The sequence below is a fragment of the Triturus cristatus genome, chromosome 2_2, assembly GCF_964204655.1.
Source record: "Triturus cristatus chromosome 2_2, aTriCri1.1, whole genome shotgun sequence".
Taxonomy (NCBI): Eukaryota; Metazoa; Chordata; class Amphibia; order Caudata; family Salamandridae; genus Triturus; species Triturus cristatus.
The window spans coordinates 496,681,760-496,703,345 of record NC_140582.1 but is presented as its reverse complement, the minus strand read 5'-3'; the positions used below and the strand labels follow the sequence as shown (position 1 = coordinate 496,703,345).

Here is a 21,586-nt window from a genome sequence, read left to right as displayed (position 1 = left end):
GTATTTAGGCTGATGCTTGCTAAACGTAACTTATACCCCATTATTGTTGCATAATGTATTTTTATGCCTAATGTGCATTTATGCTTAGGGGGATGCCTGACGTCAGGTCCTTGGGTTCATGCCTGATCGAACGTGATTTATGCTTATTGCAAGGATAAGCTCATCATTTTACCAGTAGCTACGAGCAGTTATTACTGGTTGTTTTATACTGACTACATGTACTTGTGTGATGGTTCTGGCAGCGGCCCGATTGGCGCTGCCCTGTACATAATCCCCTGTAAATAGTGTCCTGATGCCTGTAGGCACAGTGTATATGTCTGTTATTCTAATGTGTTTTTATAATACAAAGGCTATTTTTATATAACCTAGTGTGGAGTCTCTTTTGTAGTGTGCCGCCGCTGTGTGTGTGTGTTGTGCAAACGCTTTACACATTGCCTCTGGGATAAGCCTGACTGCTCGTGCCAAGCTACCAAGGGGGTGAGCAGGAGTTGTCCTCAGGGTGTAGCTCCCTCGCCCTGACTAGACCGGGGGTTTCTGCCTGGCTCGGACGCGTGCCCTAGCCTATCGGGAATCCCCGTTTCTAACACCCATTTACCTCGACTTATCTGGGAGTACATAAGATTCGAATGGCACTGTGGCCTCGGTATCAACTGGGCTAAATCAATCATACTGCCTCTCACAGATTGCACGCCACAGATATCATTGGATTACCCATTAGAGTGGTGTAGCAACCCTGTGAAATACTTGGGGATTTGGATTCACCGGGATCAGCAGGTGGTCGTTCAGCAAAACTTTGGTAGAGCGGTCACGAGCCTCGAAGAACAAGTGACTCGTTGGATAGCCCTACCGCTATCCTTTGCGGACAGGATTGCTTTGATGAAAATGGTGCTTCTCCCGCGTTTTTTATATTTATTTTTAAATGTCCCTGTACATCTGACAACACTTTTTTGATACACTTCGTTCCTTATAAATCACACTCGCATGGGGTGGGAAAAAGCCGCAAGTTAAATGGGAAATCTTAACTCTTCCCTACTAGACTTTCAGCTATAGTATCTCTGTGCGCAGGTACACTATGCCTACTACTGGAAGCAGGCTCCTGATTATATACCGCACGTAGCGGTCGAGGCCGGGGCAGTACATCCGATACCACTCAAAGCCATGATCGTTAACCAACATACTGTTTTCGACAAGGGAGAAATAGACAGTGCAAACCACAGCCAGAGCGTGGCAGGCACTGGGGAAACGTGCGAGTAAACTACCACTCTATGTGCCAAGTATGCCACTCCTGCATCATACAGCACTTTCGGTGACAGGTGAACCTGGTGCACTGAAAACTCTCCATGAAATGGGTCTGTCTGTTATGGCGGCTGCCTTTCCTCAGGATCGGTTTGTTGAAGCTGCTTCTGTTATTGGGGATGGGAGGAATGCTGCAATTCAAAGATTTGTATACACAAGGTTGCGCTCAGCTACACCTACGTTATATCCTCAATTTCCAGTTGAACCCCCTACTCTGGCGGCGCTACAGTTCCTCTACACCACTTCGACTCGGGTTAAGCTAGTCACATGATTATATCGAATCTCACAAAGAGAAAGGGCCGATGTGGGTGGCAGTTCATTAGAAAAATGGAACACCTCTCTCCCTGAACCACTATAGGAGGAGGACTGGGGCGCCTACTGTAAACTGATGGGGCAGCTCACGACAAATGGCAACCTACGACTGGTACATTTTAAGTATTTACACCAAATGTACTATACACCTGCTCAGTAGTATAAATATGGTTTAAGTGAGGCTGCTAATTGTAAAAGATGTGGTGCCCCGGATGCTGACTTTTACCATTTGGCGTGGGCTTGCCTGAAAGTATTCTTGTTCTGGGAATAGGTCACAAGAACTATACAAGTGATGGTGGGGACACCCATAGCTTGCACACCCCAAACAGGTCTACTAGGCAATGTTACAGTTGGTAAGGCCTCTATTAGGAGACTGGTGGTGATCGCGCTCTTACTTGCCAAACGAAGAATCTCCATATGCTGGGGAGGTAGAAGGGCTCCGACTGTCAAATGCTGGTTGCAAGATATGGTCTATTGTCGGGACCAACTCACCTGGTATGCTGAAGAATTGCCCAGTACGTCAAAACCTCCTGATATATGGAGCACCCTTACTTCATATCTGTTAACTATACCTGATGTTTGATAGCCATGACACCAGCTGTATCATTTCTCGTTACTCAATTTTTACATCATTTTTGGCATTTTCCCTTTCGTATTGATGTAATGCTTTTGCTGGTCTCATGTCTCATTTGATTTGTAGCTCTGTACAATGTTGTAATTATATATGTATAGCGTGTACCCAATGACTGCTCATGCATATGTAATGTTTATGGTTTTGTATTTGAAAAGCCAAATAAAATAAATTTAAATAAGTATTTTATACATTTTATACAAATTTGAGATATCCCTTTTAGTGCTGACCCTTTTATTATATAAGATTCTATTCGAGGATGTTCTTGGCCAAGCAAGATGGCCAATAACATGCTGTAAGCCGGAGCCCCCAGCACTTCATCAGAACCTTACACAATCATGGACACAGTTCGGGTGACAAAAGTACCCGGTGGTTATCCCTGACCCGTGATATGCGGGAGAAGCGACTAAACTTGTCCTGGTGGCACTGACGACGGAGGGATGGGATGGCCGTGAGTGGGGTGCGGCTCAATGTTGTGGAAAATATGGCAGTTGTGGCCTTGAACCCTCCATGATGCCATTAGAGACAAGATAACCGGAGCTTAGCTGAGCCACTGACTGAGGCTGTCGGCTGTGGAGCGCGGGTTGCCTGGCCCTGTGGAGGCTGTGCGTAGCCTCCAAGAGAATGCCTGAGTCTGGTGAGGAGAGGGGGGCCGCGGCCGGCTGATAGCTGGCAGAGCGCGCAGCACAACGGACTAGCCCTCATGGAGGTTTCGCCTTGCACAGCACTTAGGCCAACTGTAGATCTGACTTAAGGTGCGGGTGGTGCTCCCCTTCCCCTTCCCCCCCCCCCCCCCCCAATGGGCAAGGACACCACAGTTAAACTAGCTAATACTCACCATGTGAGAAGAAGTGAGCTGTAAGTACTGCATAGAATGAACAAGGGAAAATGCTTGTGGGGTCACCCCCTTCCCCTCAGCTCTTTTGTTATTGCCATTGTGTTCAATTGACAGTACAGGCTTGAGAGAAATAAAAATGTGCCTTTATGAACTGTGTGAGAACCCTGGGGCACCTGAGCCACATGCAGATTGAGAACATCACAAGGCCAAGAATATCCTTGCGTTCCCATTAATTGAATTAGTGACACCGCTTTTAGGTATTGATCTTTTTTTGAGTGACACAATTTAACACTGCTACCATGGGGCAGGAAAGACCATAGAGTTCTTTGCAATAGACATATATTGGACGAATACCCTGAAGGACCCCGCCTTGGAGGAGGAGGCAAGAGAATAGGAGATTATGGAGCTGCTGACTCCAGTTCACTGAAGTACAAACACTGGATGCGACAGAGGGGTCTTGGCACACACTGGAAAATATAATGGATACCGGGCAATTTAGGTCACCCTTCTAAGAGTAGAATTGAGAAAAGTAAGTGAGAGAAGCTTGACCAAAGAAAAGAAAGTGAACATGTTGGAGACAGGTGACGGACATGAAAAAAGTAGCCTGCATGCTGTCAGAATTGAATTCTCCTTGGAAAATAGACTTGAAGACTTGGAGGGGATCTTGCTGCAATAATTGAGATTAATAGGCTTCCCAGAGCAGGTCAAGGGTAACGTACCAGAACAATCCATTGAAAAATGGCTCAGGGACACCTTACACCATAGCAGGCTCTTAAAGGTATTTGTGGTCGAAAGGGACCACAGGGCCTTGGAACAAATGTATTACCCCGGCGCACAGCCAAGAGCAGTAATTGTGAGGATCTTAAACTATAAAGACAGAGGGCCTAAGTACGAGTTTGGCGGTCTGGACTGCCAAACCAAGGAGAGGTGATGCTGATACTGCCGCACTGGCAGTCCTACTGCTGTATTATGACTTTGGCGGTCGGACCGCCATGAGCCCGCTACTACTGGGGATCCCTGATCCCTCGGCGGTCTTGCAGCAGTCTGAGGTCGCAATATGCTGGCGGTGCTCTGCGGCACCACCAAGCATATTACGAGTTTCCTCACCACCACAATTTTCATGGTCATGAGCCTGCCACGAAAAGTATGGCGGTGAGGAAACTAAGGCGGGCCTACAGGGACCCCTGATAACTCAGGGCTTTTGGGTACACATGGTGTGCCCCCCGTCTGTATGCATCCCCTGTTTCTGCACGGAATTAAATGCACAACATTATGCATTTCGTCCAGTGCAGGAACAGGCTGCAGTGCTTTGACAGCGGTGCTTTTCTAAGGCTCGATGAGCCTTAGAAAGGCACCACCTTGGCAACGCCCCTGCAGGACCTCCCGACCTGTATTCCAGTCGGAATACGGCAGGCTGGCGGACTACAGGTTTGGCGCGCACCGCTGTCATGGCGGCCCGCTCCAAGAACGCCAAACTCGTAATCAGGCCTAGAGATATTGTTGTTCAACATGTCAGATGCCAAGGAGATCTGACGTTTGAAGACTGACTATCTGTATCTTCCTAGATTATACACAACGAGTTAAATAAAGAGAAAGTCCTTCATTGAGGTAAAACAAAAGCTTAGAGCAATGAATGTGAAATATGTGCTCCTCTTCCTTGCCAAGCTGCAACTAATCTACAATAGAAAGTCGTACTTCTTCACGGAGACCTGGGAGTTCTGGGATTGACAGGACTTACGAACAGGGCCTGCGACAACTCCTGCACCAGCTACAGCTACTGGAAGTTTGAGCATATCTTATAGAGCAGATTCCAGTGGACAGCCCAGAGCTTAAAGATCTCAATTGAATGGCAAAAGAATTGTGGTTGAGGACAATGTATCATTAGGAAAGAAAGACCATAATATTCTGACAGTGGACAACTTGAATGTGGAACAACAACAACGTCATGAGTACTGCAGCACAGTGTGTGCAGAGTGACGGGGGAAGGAAGAGAGCTGGGGAGAGAGAGAGAGAATATGTGAATACTGCATTACGAATAGTTGTGCCAGGATAAGTAACAGATATGATAAGATGGGGTGGCTGGAGTGATACTCGCATCAAGGAATTGGATAATAACACTGGTAGACACCCTTGTTTATCCTTAGTACCCCCAAGTTGGAGAATACTTGCTTTCTAGAATGGTTTAGGTTAAAGTGACTGGAAGCCCAGTTAGGTTGTAATACTCTCACCCTCAACTGAGGGCAATAAATCGGACAAGAACAGAGAGTGTGCTACAACACATCCTCTTTGCCGCCAGCAACATCTTTCAGACACTAAGACAGCATAAAAAGAACAGACTTTTAGAACAAAGTTTGCAACCATTGCAGATGTGTTGCATTTCCTAATGAGGGTTTCAGAGTCTCAACCACACCGCCTGAAAATAGAACAGCCATATAAGCAGGTTGGGGAGGGCTAACTTGTGTCCTTTGCATGTATATAAACCGGTTTTTGCACATTGAGAGAGAAATTTAACGCTTACAATCTGTAACAGTGATGCTCTCATTAAACCTGATCTGGATATTCTGAACCTCTGAGTAGGTTTGTCTTCATTCGGGAAGGTGTGTCTACTGTGCTTCATATTATTGTAAAAAGAACAATTGATGGACAGAATGCAGAACAATGTCATAGCACTCATATTATTGTAAGGCATCAACTTATAGTCTAGTGAGATCTTTGGTGGCAGCCAACTTATGTTAAAGAACAACCTGCTGAATTTTGATTGACCAGGATGGATATACGGCCACAACCAGCCAACCTTTCCTCAGAAGCTTGTGGAACACCTAGGCCTGTTGATTTTGAGTAACCCAGAAAATGTATGAAATTCCTGAATCTCAGGAATTAAATTTGGTATGGAATGTCACGAAGCACAGAATGTTATCTGTGAAGCAAACCAATTTATATGTACAAGAACCAAGTGTTAATCCATGAATAAGGGAGGTTATTGGTTTTTTTTTTTGGGACCAGGGGATCCATGATCAGGAAAAACAAAGATAACGACAAGATTAACACCTCTTGTAAGCACTATGGTAGGAGTCTTCACTTGGTTAGCCTTAAGCTTAGTACTTGTGCTTCGCAACATTGTTATATTGTAAGAGGCTAAAGTGGAACCCAAACCAATCTTATTTATATCCCACAATAAAAAGTTTCAATACACTCTATCAAAAACTTTCTCCACATCAAGGGAGACATGGAGGAGTTCGATCTTGTTTTAGTTGGTACTACCTCATTCAGGTCCAGGGCCAATCATATAGTTTCCATTGTTTGCTTCTGTTTTATGAACCCCGATTGAGCAGGGTGAATCATAGCCAGAGGTCCTCAAAACAGCGTTTTTAACTTTCGGAGTAAATGTTGCTGTTATTGTTGAGTAGTGCTATGGGTCCCACAGGATTTAGGGTCCTTAATCGGTTTTAGCAGTAGGATTGTTTAGTATTCCATCATTGTGTTGGTGATGTTTGGTGAAGTTAGAAAACAATTTAAGACTTTTAACAATGGTTCATATAGAACCTCCTGGAAGGCCTAATAAAATGTTGCTGAAAACCAATCTGCCTGATGCCTTGTTATTGGGCAACATTTTTATTGCTATCTTTACTTCATCAGGTGCAATATGACTGTTGAATTACTCTATATAGTTTCTTCTTCGGGGAAGGGAGGGAAGCTAACAGTTTGTAAATGATCTATCTGGGCCAAACCAGGTAGCTCCTCACCACTGTACAGATTTCTTTAATAATCTTGAAAGCATAGAGTTATACGTTCAGGTGTATCAGTCACCTCACCCTGAGGAATTACAATTTGTCTGACCTATTTGCAGATTGGATTTTCAATTTGTGGGCCAATAGCTGATCACCTAGATCGCCTCTGTAGTAATACTGTTTGGTATGCAGCATTTTGTGGGCGGGTTGCCCAACAAATATTTGTTCAAATGTGCTACAAGCCATCTGGAGTTTCCTGTATGTATGCCTAGACCATGTGTGTTCATGTAGGAGTTTATCTGCTTTAATTTTTGCTCTAGGTCCATTTTCTATTCTTTTTTTCTACAAAAGAGGAAGCTGCGTGGGATATAAGCTCTCCCTGGAGAACTGCCTCCTAGATAGTATCACACGTGACCTCTTCCTCTGTATTCTCAAGTAAATAGTGATCTATGATTTCCTTGACTGAGTGTTGAATTGTTGTGTCACGAAATGCCATCTTTCATTCACCGTTGAAGCCAATATGGTTGAATATCACTGGGACATGATCGGAAAGAATCTCTGTCATTATCTCAAAAGACATTACAGTGTGGGCCCACAGCTCAAGAACGCTCTATGGACGTTGGAGAAAAACGTATAACTCCTGTCAGTGGGGTGTTTCTGGAGTCAAATGTAAATTTTTAGGTCTGTCTGTCCTTGCATCAAGACCTGAAAACACTCAGAGTGCCTCACTGAGCCAATCAGTATTTGGGCCCAGGGTCGATGGGCACACACGGACAGCTACCAATCCCAGATATTTCAAAAAAGTGGAGACCAAGAGGAGTCATGGGTGATATGCTGAGAATCATCCAAGCCAAATTTGATTACATGGCATGCCCTACAAATGTCAGAATATGGGTTTTAAATAAAGAAAATATAAAAACTACACTTTTATATAGGACGGGACGAGGGGCAGGACCCTTGATGGCGTGAGTAACTATGAAGCCAAGTCACAAACATAAGGTATGAGAAGAGAGCTGGCTCCCTCGGGGTCCAGCCTCCAGCACTGTTCTCATGGATATTGTCCTTTGTTTTGTTTTGTCTCCCCCAAACAACTGTGGGCCGACGGTTCGGGTGACTCGAAAATTGATTCATCTCTTAAACTTGGTGATTGTGCTCCTGTAAACACACAGTGTTTGACTACAGGGCTACCCCGAAGAGCGTTGGTTCCCCACTAGGAGTTGAAACCCCTTCCAAAACGGGGTAAGGATGAAAGAGAGAGAGTGAAAGGTATATATACGAATGAGCATGAAGTGAGAGCATGCGAATACGTTATTACACTTCCGAAAGATATGGCGATTTTTAAAGCTACAAGTTTGATCATGTTTGATCATGAGGGAATGACTCGGGTGTTGGATTAATATCAACAACGCACACCTAAGAGTGAAAGGTGATAGGATGCGGCATAATGCCGCCACTACAATGGGCATAATACAAACACGAGCGTTTGATAAACAAAGTGTGTTTTCACTCGCCACCTCCGCGTGTGTGGTGGGAAAACTGTTCACCACAGTGAACACGAACGCATGTAGATATGAACAATCTAGAACTCTATATACAACAATGTGTGGTATATTTTTTCTTTTCTTTTCTTTTTTTTTTCTCTCCCTAGATGGAGTGATTACGTGAGACTAATTTGTCTTAAAACAATCAATAAGGAGCGCTGGCTGCCCTTATTACAAGTAGTATAGGGAACTTCTCTTTATTACTCATACCAGGGGGCACATTACTCCGCCCTGAAGAAAGTCCAGCACCCTTAATGGGGCTTACAAGGACTGAAACATGTTGGCTATAGGGTCTTAGGACCATAATATCCCTACTGACCCTTACTTTGTATTTTATTATCACCCCCAGCAGATCCAATAATAAAGGGAAACTGGGATCTGTTGGTGGGCTTTTAGTCTTTATCCCCCTGGCCAAAAATATCTTCCTAAGAGCTCCCTGAAAGACGGTTGAGCCCACCCTGACTTCTAGGCGTCAGGGTGTCCCTATGATGAAGCATGACACCACTAGGGTGTGTGAGGGAATATAAAACAAAAGGATTTGCCTCCTTCCCCACTCAATAGTGGTGTCTTATAGTGACTTCACGTAGGGATCTCCACACTATCAGAATTCCAGGATTGTTCAACTGGATCCAACCACTCATTAGCGAGTCGGTAGTGGGAAATACTTTGTGGTAAAGCATGTTTAAAATCAGACCACCGTATTAGGATGGCAGCGGTCAGTGTTTACGCATGCGGGGGAATCAGAGTGTTTCCGACGGACTGAAGGAGCCCATCGGTCAGTCGAAAAGGCAGCATAATCCCTTAAGGATGGCGTTTCCGCCGTCAGGATTATGGTGTCGGTTTCCGACAGCCATTCCATGTCGGCCTTTCCGACATGGAAAGGCCATCGAAAAGCGACATTCGGGGCCCCCAGCAGGATCACCTGGCCCTCGGCATACTGCCCTGGGGGCTCAACATCCTTCCTCCGGGTGGCAGGCACAGTGAGGTGCCTGCCAAACGGTGGACGGATGGCTACAAACTTCAAATTTTTGGGATGAAGTGGCGTTTTCAACCCCTTGCACAAGTTCCCATTGAAAAATCTAAGTTTCCGAACGCACTATGTGAGTCACATCATAATTGGAATTGCGGATCCCACAATGGGACATCGTAATAGGAGCCTGGGTGGTAGAACATTTGCTTTTCACCACAAATTTCAGAACTTTCAATTACACAAATATGAGTAAATTCTGTTGTTTGCACCAAAAGTTGATGTTTGCAGTGCATCCTGAGTAAGTAGGGAACTAGAATGGGTAGTTGATAAAAATGAAATTATATTTAATGTTAAACTAATGAAATTGAATATTTATAATGGAAATTACAATTTTAATAGTTCATTTCTAATTTTTTTATTATGTGTTCTTTAATGGTTATATATTATGAATGTATTATTTCTACTTTTCAAAGCTATAATATTCTGAGTATTTTTTTATGCAATGGAGTAATTGCTTATGTACAATTTAAATTTTGCATGTGTGTTAATTATTTTGTTTTTTTAATAAGTAATTGAATTTCAAGTGTTAAAATTTGGAGCGTGGAAATATTTTAAAAAAAATAGTATTCATTTAAATTAAAAATGTTATTTATTTTTACATTTTTTTATTTGTTTGTAGATCAGTGAATGTTATTGTAAGTTTTTATTTTATGTTTTAAACATTTTTTATATTTTTATTATATAATACAATATTAATTTTTCTACGTCCTATAATTATTTTTGCTTTTATTACTTAATGATCTATTTTTAGTTCATTATTAGGACCCGTTTTATTATTTGTAACACTTGTGGAATCCAAAGCTTTCCTTACTGTTGATAAGACTGGAGTGGGAATAGTAAATTGTAACCCTTAAATTTATCCAACTCTATCCTTAGAGTCACAAGCTCTTTTCTGGTAGTTTCTAAATCGATTTGGGTGTACTTGATCATAAGCTTCTCCAGGGATGGTGGTCATCTGGACTCCTGGATGACGAAGAATTTACATTTTTTAGGACAGAGAATCCACGCACGCCAAGTCTATATCTGCTTCCAAAAGTCCATAAAGGCCCCACTAGACCACCGGATAGACCCATTGTGTCCTCCAATGGGGGACTATTGGAAAATACCTCCATCTTTCTGGACCTGTTCTTATCTCCCTTTGTGGTTTAGCTCAGATCTTATTGTAAAGATAGTACAGATTTCTTAAAACGCATACATAATAGCAGGTGGTAGGACAGTTACTCTATGATAGCGTTGGATGTCTGTTCACTGTATACTTGCATCGATCAGAGAAGAGGGGTGGAAGCATGCATGCATTATTTACGACGAAGAACTATCGAAACACACTGCAATGCTAGAAACAATTATGTTATACTGACTACAACAAAATATATTTTTGTTTGAAAAGTCTTTGTACCGATAGATCTCAAGGACCGCCATGGGCACCTGTTTCGCCCCAGCCTAGCGAATTTATTTCTGGCCTGGAGGGGGAGGACAGGTGGTATGGGTAGCCGATAATGACATGTACACTGATCATATCCCCATCTAAATCAGGTACATAGACTATCTCTTTCTTATCTGAGATGGACCACAAAATTTAGCACTAGAATTAATCAGCAAATTGGGAGAGAATGACTTAAATTTAAGCTTCATGCTTAAGATCAGCACGAATTATTATGAATTCTTAGACGTGACAATCACCATAGAAAACAAACAAATTATCACCTGTTTGTTTAGGAAAAAGACGTCAGGTAAAACCATTCTCCACTCCCTCAGTAAACATCCAGTGCCCTTAGTTGCCAGCATTCCATACGGCGAATACATAAGAGCTCGCCGTAACTGTAACAGAGAAGGGTTTTTCCCAAGAGGTAACCATTATGGATAGGAGATTCAAACAACTGGGTTACAGTACCAAAGTATTGGCGAGCCAAAGAGAAACTGACAAAGAGCACACAAGATGAGCTCTTATTTAACAAACATTGGCATAGCCAATAAGTCTCGCCTTTGGGACCTTCTAAGTGTTCAGTTATCCAGCACAATGTCCTTGGTGCAACAACATCAAGTGTTGCGTCGCTAAACACTTATAAGGTCCCAAAGGCGAGACCTATTGGCTATGCCAAAGCTTGTTTGAGGTTGTTATTACCATGTGGTCAATGGGGTTGGACTCAAAATTTGCTGTCCGGTGCCATTAGTTGCTATTGCTGCAATGTTTTGAAAATAAACTAAAAATATATTTTTTAGAAAAAGAAATGACAGAAGTGAGGTATGAAGCTGCAAATAAAATACTGGTTATTATAATAATTATCTGTTACCGCTCTGCATCTTTGAGTACCCTAGGTTTTTCGAGACTTCTGAATGAACACAAAAAAGGCACAAATTTACCCTATATGTCAGAATAAGCATATGGAAGTACATATGGCTAGGGATGTGTGTAACTTGCATAATTAATTGTCTGTAGCAAAATTATGTGTATTAAGCGAGGGGTGTAACTCAGCATTTAGCGCTATTTTGGTACTGCAAAATGCACCCTCACATCCAAAATGAAAGGGTGCATTGTGCACAAAGAAAGTAGCACTAAAAGCAACAGAACATGAACAGCAGCAGCCACTTACTCTCTGTTCCTGTGTTCTTGCATTACGCATTTTTTCTACAAATGACTCTAAATTACGCACGCTTTTCGGTAATTCCGCATCTCTTGGGTAACGCAAATTTATACTGATAATAAAATTTCGCTTAGGCATCCATACGACTTAAAAAAATTAAAAATAACGTTTTGTTAGTCAGGTCCTGTGGCCCTTATTTACTTACAGGTAAGGAAAAGAGTTCTCACAATTCCTAAATTTCTAGCACATGGAAATACACCCACAGCATAGGGCGAAGTGCTCAAGGTGCCTGTACTTATGCAAAATACCAGAGCGCTTCAAGCCTGTGAAAGTGAATGTAGATGGTAATCTCTGATGCCTCTAAAAGAAAAGGAAAGACAGAGGCAGCATTCAATGAGTGTCCAGCAGCATTATTTTTATATGCGAGCTGCCCATTCTGCTAAGAGTCACAGGGTGAGACCTGCAGAAGCAAAGGTTAGAGGCGGACCTGCTCATTTATACGCAGCCATGTTCTTCAGACGTATGAATGGGACCTCTGTTGGGTTTTAGCAGGAAGAACAAGGATGTGGGAGATCATGTTTGGAAAAGGGAAACGCACAGCTGTCTCCTGAACTCTACCATGACACTGGGCTCCAAAAGCAGAAAAAGGGGCCTCGGACTCTTGCTCACCAGAGTCCCAAGAATGGTGAAACTTTGCAGAAAGAGAACGTTAATAAATGCCAATAATCATTATACTAATATATCGTAACAAGAATACGAATGACTATCATCATAACCATAGCACTAATAAAAACAACAGTATATTAAATGTCCTTGTATGCGTCCGTGGTGCCTTCTGAAGCAGTGGTGGCGCGAAGACCGGGCTCATTAATTACTCAGGTTTCATCAGAACGTGTTGATAGTAATGAGAAGGCAGTCCTGTGAACTGCATATTGGTCAATCGGCTCTTCCGTCCAAAAATGCACTGTCTGGCAAAACACATGCTGCCTACTCGGTTTATTATTTTTGTTTGATGACTAGGTCAGACTGAAATACTAAACCAGAGATTACCTCAAACATGAAGTAACCGGTGGACTGTTACAAAAAGCAGGAGGCTGTGAATAAAGGGCAGAGGGAGGGACAGTAAATACAAAGATGAGCAAGGGAGAATGAGATCCATCAACCAATTCATTAGTTGTACGAGCGATTTTGTGGTATATGTTTTAGTGTCCCTGTGGCCGCATATATATTGGGAGTACCAGACTACAATTAAAATGTAGGATTTTACAACACCAACGTGTCATAAACGAACAGGAATTTTAAATTATCCTGTAGCTAAACATTTTTAAGAACAACATGACAGTAATAGTGACCTGTTAAGTTTTTATGGCATAGATAGAGTCATGGCACATCCCCGTGGAGGAGACAGGGAAAAACACCTACATATCCTAGAATCAAGATATATTGTGGATCTCAATACAAAAATCCCCAATGGGCTCAATAGAGGAGAAGAACTGGCCACTCACATTGGGTGATTTATTGGGACCAATGAATTACACAGATCAAAAAGTGGTAGTTGCCCATATAGGGATGGAACCACAGGAGGGCTCTCCTGTGCAGGATATCTATCCAAGTTTGGGATATTACTTGCAACTGATGTAGGACTATGGCTTTCAGATACAAGATTTTAAACCACTGGGTGTGGATTATATGTAGCTATCATTCGCACTAGGCACTTTATACACATTAATTCTCTCTTGTATATACATTTTTTGCTTTAAAGACACATGTAGGCATGGGACGATCAGTTTCCCTCACCCATGAAACGCTTATGATGACTATGGCTTTCAGATACATATAATCCACACCCAGTGGTTTAAAATCTTGTATCTGAAAGCCATAGTCGTCATAAGCGTTTCATGGGTGAGGGAAACTATGATCGTCCCATGCCTACATGTTTCTTTAAAGCAAAAAATGTATATACAAGAGAGAATTAATATGTATAAAGTGCTTAGTGCGGATGATAGTTACATATAATCCACACCCAGTGGTTTAAAATCTTGTAACTATCATCCGCACTAAGCACTTTATACACATTAATTCTCTCTTGTATATACATTTTTTGCTTTAAAGATACATGTAGGCATGGGAAGATCATAGTTTCCCTCACCCATGAAACGCTTATGGGAATATAATTGTGAACTACTATTTGTCCCGTAACGAGCAATATATAGATTTATACATATTGCTCTCAATTTGATAAATAATAAGAATGGGATTAACATATCATGCAGAAACGAACCGAATAAGCGAATTGGTGATAAACCCGACCTATCAATTCTTAGGTCACGTTTACCAGTCTTAACAGTTATCAGTGTACATTTTCACGTATAAGGGGTGCTATTTTTGCCGAATCAGATGTCCTTGGGATGTAGCGACTATCTTTGACAGGAGGAGTCCATACATAACACGCACTTTTAAAAGTCCATTTTGTATTATACAACTTTATTGTTCCCGCTGTTAATTATGCTGGCATTTGTAAAGGAAACTTTTCTACGAAAGATTCTTGGATGAATTGTACTCAAATAGTGTTATGATGCTAGAACTGGTTTGCCTTATCACGAATTTGAAATTGGTTACTTTATTGTACAAAGCCGGGACTCCATGATGAATAATGGATATTGGTTGAAAGTTTCATCTTATTGCCAATCATGCTATTTATCTGTATTCATTTTATTTTTCCCATGTAATTATTTGAAATGCAAAATTAACTATCATAAAACAGCTAGATTAATATGAATTAACTTGGAATGTTCGTCAAAATGTACAATAGTATGTCTTCCATTTTTATGATCCATCAGGACCTTTTCTATGGGCATTTGGGCACAGTAAAGGTACTCGAAAAAGGCTTCTGCCGGAACTCGTTGTCGTATTGCATAAATAAATGTTTTCATGCTGTCTGGGGGTGTGCCGCAGTGAATAATTCTGGAATTCCAAGAATTGCCATAAAGTAAACAAATTGAGTCGGAGGCTACTGTCGTCGCGTGCACTGGTGCTGCAGGAGGGAGAACGGCAAGAAGTAGCACATTGATATTACATTATATATACACACACACACACACACACACACATACATACACACACTTCAAATAAATATATATACATGCATTCATATTTTAAAAAACGCAATAAATGTAGTACATAATCAGTTTGTTACTTTTAAGTGATAAACTACTTTAAATACATTGGGTCACTTTTCCTACCCCACAGTTGTACTTCAAGTCAAGTCAAATAAAACTTTATTCGGTCAATAGTGACCATAAAAGCACAACTGCACACCCCAAGAGTAAAATAGTAAAAATGTATACAATCCTTGATAAAAGGGCGAAACCGACAATTCATGTACAAATTTCCATGTCTAAATGACAAAGCCCTAGTGTATATTAATTTTAATAAAAATATAAAAAACTACTACATGTCACAACCACTACATCTTCTTAGACCTGGACAAAGTGCATTCTGTTACAATACTAACAAATGATTAAAAACAATGCCCACTAAAATATAACAAATCTAGAGACAATTCAATGCGTGATCAAATTTTTTCCTTCGCCGTATTGCTCCGGTTAAGAAACCCGCAACCCGAAAGATATCAAAGGTGAGGACAACATTTGCAGATATATCAGGGCTGGCCACACTGGTGCAAAGTTACAATGTTTTAAAAGTGGTAAAATGTATCTTGACCGAAGATCATTATAAAATCCACAGAAGACCATAAAGTGTATGAGATCTTGGTCCGAGAAATCACCACAAGGGCAGGGCTTTAAAGCCCCAGGCTTAGAAAAACCCTTCGGACTCGTGAGGCACAAGTGAATACAACTGAACCAAAATCTGAATAAAGGAAAACGGTGGTGTAGATTTTTAATATAAGACCAGAAGGGTTGTTCTAAAGACCCAGAACTCAAGATTATGTACTGTCGTATTGTGGGTTTTGTAAGTTACTTTTTTCCCTTTCCACTATCCTTTTGGCTAAAAATTGTCTTTTAATTACTTTAAACTCACCACTGTGCATTTGTCTTGGATGTGTAAAAAGATCAGGGCACCCTACAATCGTCAGCTGCTTTGAGATGTGACCCAGCCAAGGAATGTCAGCTGCCCTGTTGAGTCTCATATAATCTACTAAAACAATTTGGTTCAGCGTAGGTGTGGGGCTAGATCATATTTTTAGTCACCATATTAAAGGGGCCACTGCTATACGGTCAGAGAGGTGACCCTGTCCTAGTTCTTCATGCACCATAAAAGATAGGGTGCTGGGGGGTACAGATAATGGTTTACGCAGGTATTTATCTTCAGCCACCTGCAGATCACCAACCCCCTTATAGCCTCATACCTCGCTGCCATACGTAGCCATTGGTATACATTTCTCATCATAAACCTCAGTAATGCTCGTAGTAGTTTGCTCCCCATTCTCCTGGCAAATTCCATTGTCGCTCCTGCTGATCTAGACAGGGTGGGTTTTTTTGTGTTCGCTGAGCTACCCAAGAACATTTTTTGTCAAACAAGATACCCAAATAGGGAAATGTAGCAACATGTCAGTTCTCCACCTGTGCTTAAGAGCGTACGCTTGTCGCGCTTTGTTTTACCAGATGACATTATATGGGACTTCGAGAAATTGATCGAGAGGTCGAGTGAGACCATAAAATCAATAAACGAATTTACAAGTCTTTGCAGCACAATTGGTGTCCTTGCAAGTAAAACTGCATCATCAGCATATAAAAGAGCAAGGATGAGTTTAGTGCCTGCTCTAGGAATGTCTGTGATAAACGTTTGTAGGACAGCCCCCACATTATTAATATATAAGATAACCAAAACAGGGGCCAAAATACATCCCTGTCTCACCCCTCGCTTAATGTCCCAGGATACTTTAAGGAAACTGTCTTCATTGTATTTGACCGAGGCTGTTAAATTTAGGTGGGACCAATGCAGAAAAGCCACTAGATCAACATCCATTCCAGTCTCTAATAATAAAGGCCATACTTTTGACCTATTCACTCGGTCGAAAGCTGAAGTTAAGTCCATGAAAGCCATGTGCATATGTCCCTTTTTAGCAAGTAAATATTTGTCGATAATCATAAGTAGATTTATGCATTGGTCCACTGTCCCCATCCCTTTGCTGTAACAGTGTTGAAGGTCAGATATTATATTACTTGCATCTAACCATATTGTTAAGCGTTGCAAAATCACCTTCCCTATAATGTTTGCAGCGGAGTCTAATAATGAGATTGGGCGATAACATGCAGGGTCATCCCTAGCGCCCTTTTAAAAAATGGGTAAATTAACCGATGTAGACCATGAATGCAGTGAACCGCCTACCGTTGCTGCATTAACAACCCTAGCTAGGATCTTTGCCTATGTCCCTGGGTCAGCTTTAAAAAGATCTGCAGGGATCCAACCAGGGCCAGGGGCTTTTCGTCCGGATGTGTCCATGATGGCTTTCTGGACCTCAGCTACCACAAAGCATAGCGGACGCGTCTCCACGCAAGGTTCCCAGGGGGGAGACGTTTCTTTCCAAATCCACTCCTCTATAGATCTGCTCATAATAACTCTACCCATACATCAGCAGGGATGTCACAATCTGTTCTCACGGAGTGGTTTAAAAAAAAAAAAAAAGGACTTAACGGTTTTACAAAATTTTGGACCATTCGACAAAACACCAACTAGATTCAGATCGTGCCCTGCTTGTTCCCGTACCTTGTCTTTCCTTTGATTTATGGCCAGTTTATAGGCTTTCCTATATGCCTTAAATTGTTCTTCATCCTTGGGTTTATGTTTTACAGCACTCATAAGAGCTTTGTGGGTTTTAGAACAGGCTGGATCAAACCATTTTTACCCCTCTGGGGTCCCTATCCTTCCTCTCCCCGTTAAACTTTCAGCAATCCGCTTTGCAAGATTTCCAAAAGCCTCTATTATCACATCAGCCTCAGCCTGGGAATCAAGACACAATTTAATATCTTCTGCACCCTCTGTATATATCTTATCTAAAAAGGCCTCTGGCACTATCTTCACCCACCTAATTTTGTGGGCCTGATTTGTTGGTTTAAAATCCCAAATTTGATAAACTCTTTCTTTCAGCTCTCCCATCATTTCTAAAATCAGCAGGTTGGGATCACTATAGCAGCTCCACATGGGGTTTACTTTTAATATGTCAAGAAGCAGGGGGAGCAGATACCATGATAAAGTCTCTAGTTGAAGAACAGCCCCTGCCAATAAAAGATGGTACTAGCTCCGCCTCACCAGTTTGCTCAAGGCAGTATAAATTATTTGTTGCAAGTACATTTCCTAGCCAACTACCTAGGGCAGTGTGTTCAAAATGAACAGATGCTACGGAGGTATCCCTTGAGCCCCTACCTAAAGTACAGTTAGAAGGACACGGTGTACATTAAAATCCCTCATTAAAATAACCTCATAGTAGGGGCAACTCGTCTCTCCATAATGCTCCAAAAAGCCCTCAAGTGCGATAAATAAACTTGCTGTCATTTACCCTACAAAAAGAATTATAAAAATGAATAACCAACAAAGTAGGTCGCTTAGGTTAATTCCACCGCTAGCAAATGGGGAGAGGAACAGAACATCTTCATTGAGCATGCTATTTTGAGTGAGATCAGGGTATGCAAGCCTCCCTTTGCACGTCCTACAGTGGCCATTTTATAAAAAGGGGCAAAGCCATCCAGGACAAAAGAGTCCGATGTATCCCATGTTTCAAGTAGGGTAGTTACAGGACCTTACTATTACAAGCCACGCCTCATCATTTTTTTGAGCCCTTGGTCCCGCAATTGTACCTAGTAGTTACCTTTACCCCTTTTGCTGTACAAATTATGATTAGCATGCGTTCCAACCCGACTAATTTCCTTTGCTGTTCATACAATTTATGTACGAAGTGTATTGCCTCTATTGTTACCTATGTTTTTCCTGTCTTCCTTCTGTTACTATATGCTACAATAAAATTTCAATAAAGATTTACAGAAATAAAAATTAATAAATTGGGGCTGATATTCTTGTCAACGATATGACACAATTACTTTTGTATTTTACATTAGAAGTATAAAATCGCAATATTTTTTGCTTACAATATTTATGACACAATATTTTTGTCTCTCGAGATTAATGTTCACAATATTATGTCAGTGATCTGTTGTTTCGCTTTCCTGCCCCAGATGATAGATGCATCCACACTCTTGCAGTACTGCTTTAAATCGGGAGAAGGATTGTAGAGCATTTGCTATTATCTATTGAATTTATCTATAGTTTTGGTTTTCGTTTACAAGTCTTAGTCCACAAAAACACCTTTTCCAAAAACTTCCTCTGGCATCACAGGTAATCCAGAAATCAGAGGAGCACAAATGACGCCATAAGTCAAAATTCGAATTGTTAGGGACATTTAAAAATGCATAGATATTATTCACCCACAATTTGCATTTATTAGAGTTTTCAATATCAAACACTGCATGGTAAATACACAGTGAAGAAACCTTTTAATCATAGATTGGTTGTTGACTCCAAGTATCATAGGCTTTTAAACAAACTACAAACATGATACATGCCTGCAACCAGAACAATCTAACAGGTGTAAAAGTAGTTATGTTGTGGCTCAGCTACATGTGGAAAAGGAAACAGGTGAAAACTTTCAACATTTTTCACGCAATTTTCTTTTGTCTAACTAATTACTTGTTTGGGAAAACCTTTAGTATCTTGGATAAAGCTACATACAAACTAGTAAACAAAAAGTCACTTTCCATAAAGTCTGTGACAGACATTTGAATATCTGTGACGAATGTCACCACTTTTGCTTTGTTTAACTCTGCTTGTCCCTCTGGTGAATAGTTTTTCCTCCATAAAATATTTTCCATTTTTGTATCCTACTTAACTTCTGGAGGCTTAGGCCAAGGTTCTCCCTATATAAGAGGGAAAATAAACTGCCTTCTTGCAAGGGACAACTCATTCCAGAGGATGAAAAGCTATGTGTTTTATAAAGTGCAGCAACAAATTCCTTACCTTCTAATAGAAGTGGCGGCAAATACACAAATGTTTCACAACTACGCCATCACATATGTAGCATGAGGACAATGTCTTGCTTTACTTAGTTTCTGAAATGAATAAAAAGGAAAGAAAGGGAGAATAAAATGGTAAACATTTTTTAAAATAACAATTCCAAATTCAGAAATAAGGATCCAAAATATAATTGCAATAATTCACACAGAATAACAATAGTAATTGAAAGAAGTGAACATTGCTCACAATAGTTAATTTATGCCCTCAACTCAATATTTATTTACCAAGCCTTATAAGCGTTTGTCAGCCAATTAGCACCACATCAATTGGAATGGAGAATATAAGCGAGGGGAATATTAGCAGTCTCCCCAGCCTAAGCCTTGGTTCTTGGAATGTGAGCATTTAACAAGAGTTAATATTGGTATTTTAGGCGACTTTATTAACTAGAAATATTCCAACATTCTCACAGCATATTGTAATAACAATTACCATCCTTTGTTGAGTTGAATATCTGCACCAACTACTTTTGTTTGCCTGTATTATAGGTTCAGTGGCAGGGACATGAAGCATCTTAAATATAAAGAAGGGGCCTCACAACCCAAAGGGACAGGGCACCAAAGTGACTGAAATGTCAAATATATATTACCCTTTGGAAACACTTCTCAGAGTAAATTCAGCTGCCACTAGCATACACATATATATCACCCAAGGGAGCACAGTTACACTTGATGTGGAAACACTTATGTTCACTTTCATAAAAAATCCAAAGTTTGTAATAAAGACATTTGATAAAATACATCATAGTACACATTCAAAATTCATAAAATATATACACTATCATGAAAATCGGAAAAGACTCTAAAAGACAATCAATCAAACATTTATTGAGCGCGCTACTCACCCGCAAGGGTCTCAAGGCGCTGGGAGGGGGGGGGGGGGGGCTGCTACTACTCGAAGAACCAGGTCTTGAGTTGCTTCCTGAAGGAGAGATGGTCCTGGGTCAGTCGGAGGTGGGTGGGGAGGGAGTTCCACGTCTTGGCAGCCAGGTAGGAGAAGGATCTTCCTCCGGTGGTGGTTCTGCGAATCCGTGGGACGGTGGCGAGGGCGAGGCTGGTGGATCGGAGCTGTCGGGTGGGTGTGTAGAACGTGAGGCGGCTGTTGAGGTATATGGGGCCCATGTCGTGGAGAGCTTTGTGAGCATGGGTGAGGAGCCTGAACGTGATCCTTTTGCTGACGGGGAGCCAGTGCAGGTCTCTCAGGTGGGCAGAGACGTGGTTGTGTCGGGGGATGTCCAAGATGAGTTGTGCAGAAGCGTTCTGTATGCGCTGGAGTCTTTTCTGTAGTTTGGCTGTGGTTCCAGCGTAGAGGGCGTTCCCGTAGTCCAGTCGGCTGGTGACGAGGGCCTGGGTGACCGTCTTTCTGGTTTCGGTGGGGATCCACCGGAAGATCTTTCGGAGCATGCGCAGGGTGTTTAAACAGGATGACGAGACGGCGTTGACTTGCTTGGTCATCGTGAGGGAGGAGTCCAAGATGAAACCCAGGTTGCGTGCATGGTCCGTGGGCTTGGGGGCGGTGCCCAGAGCAGGGGGCCACCAGGAGT

The 21,586-nt window shown here is 41.7% G+C and overlaps 1 protein-coding gene across 1 annotated transcript in view; it reads right to left on the bottom strand.

Annotated features, from left to right (window-relative positions):
- ANAPC10 (anaphase promoting complex subunit 10) overlaps positions 1-21,586 on the bottom strand; it is a 302,574-nt gene that overhangs the window by 261,175 nt on the left and 19,813 nt on the right. The window contains exon 2 of the mRNA XM_085641611.1: positions 19,990-20,081. The gene's annotated coding sequence lies outside the window, so the exon portion shown is untranslated. The remainder of the gene's footprint in view (positions 1-19,989; positions 20,082-21,586) is intronic.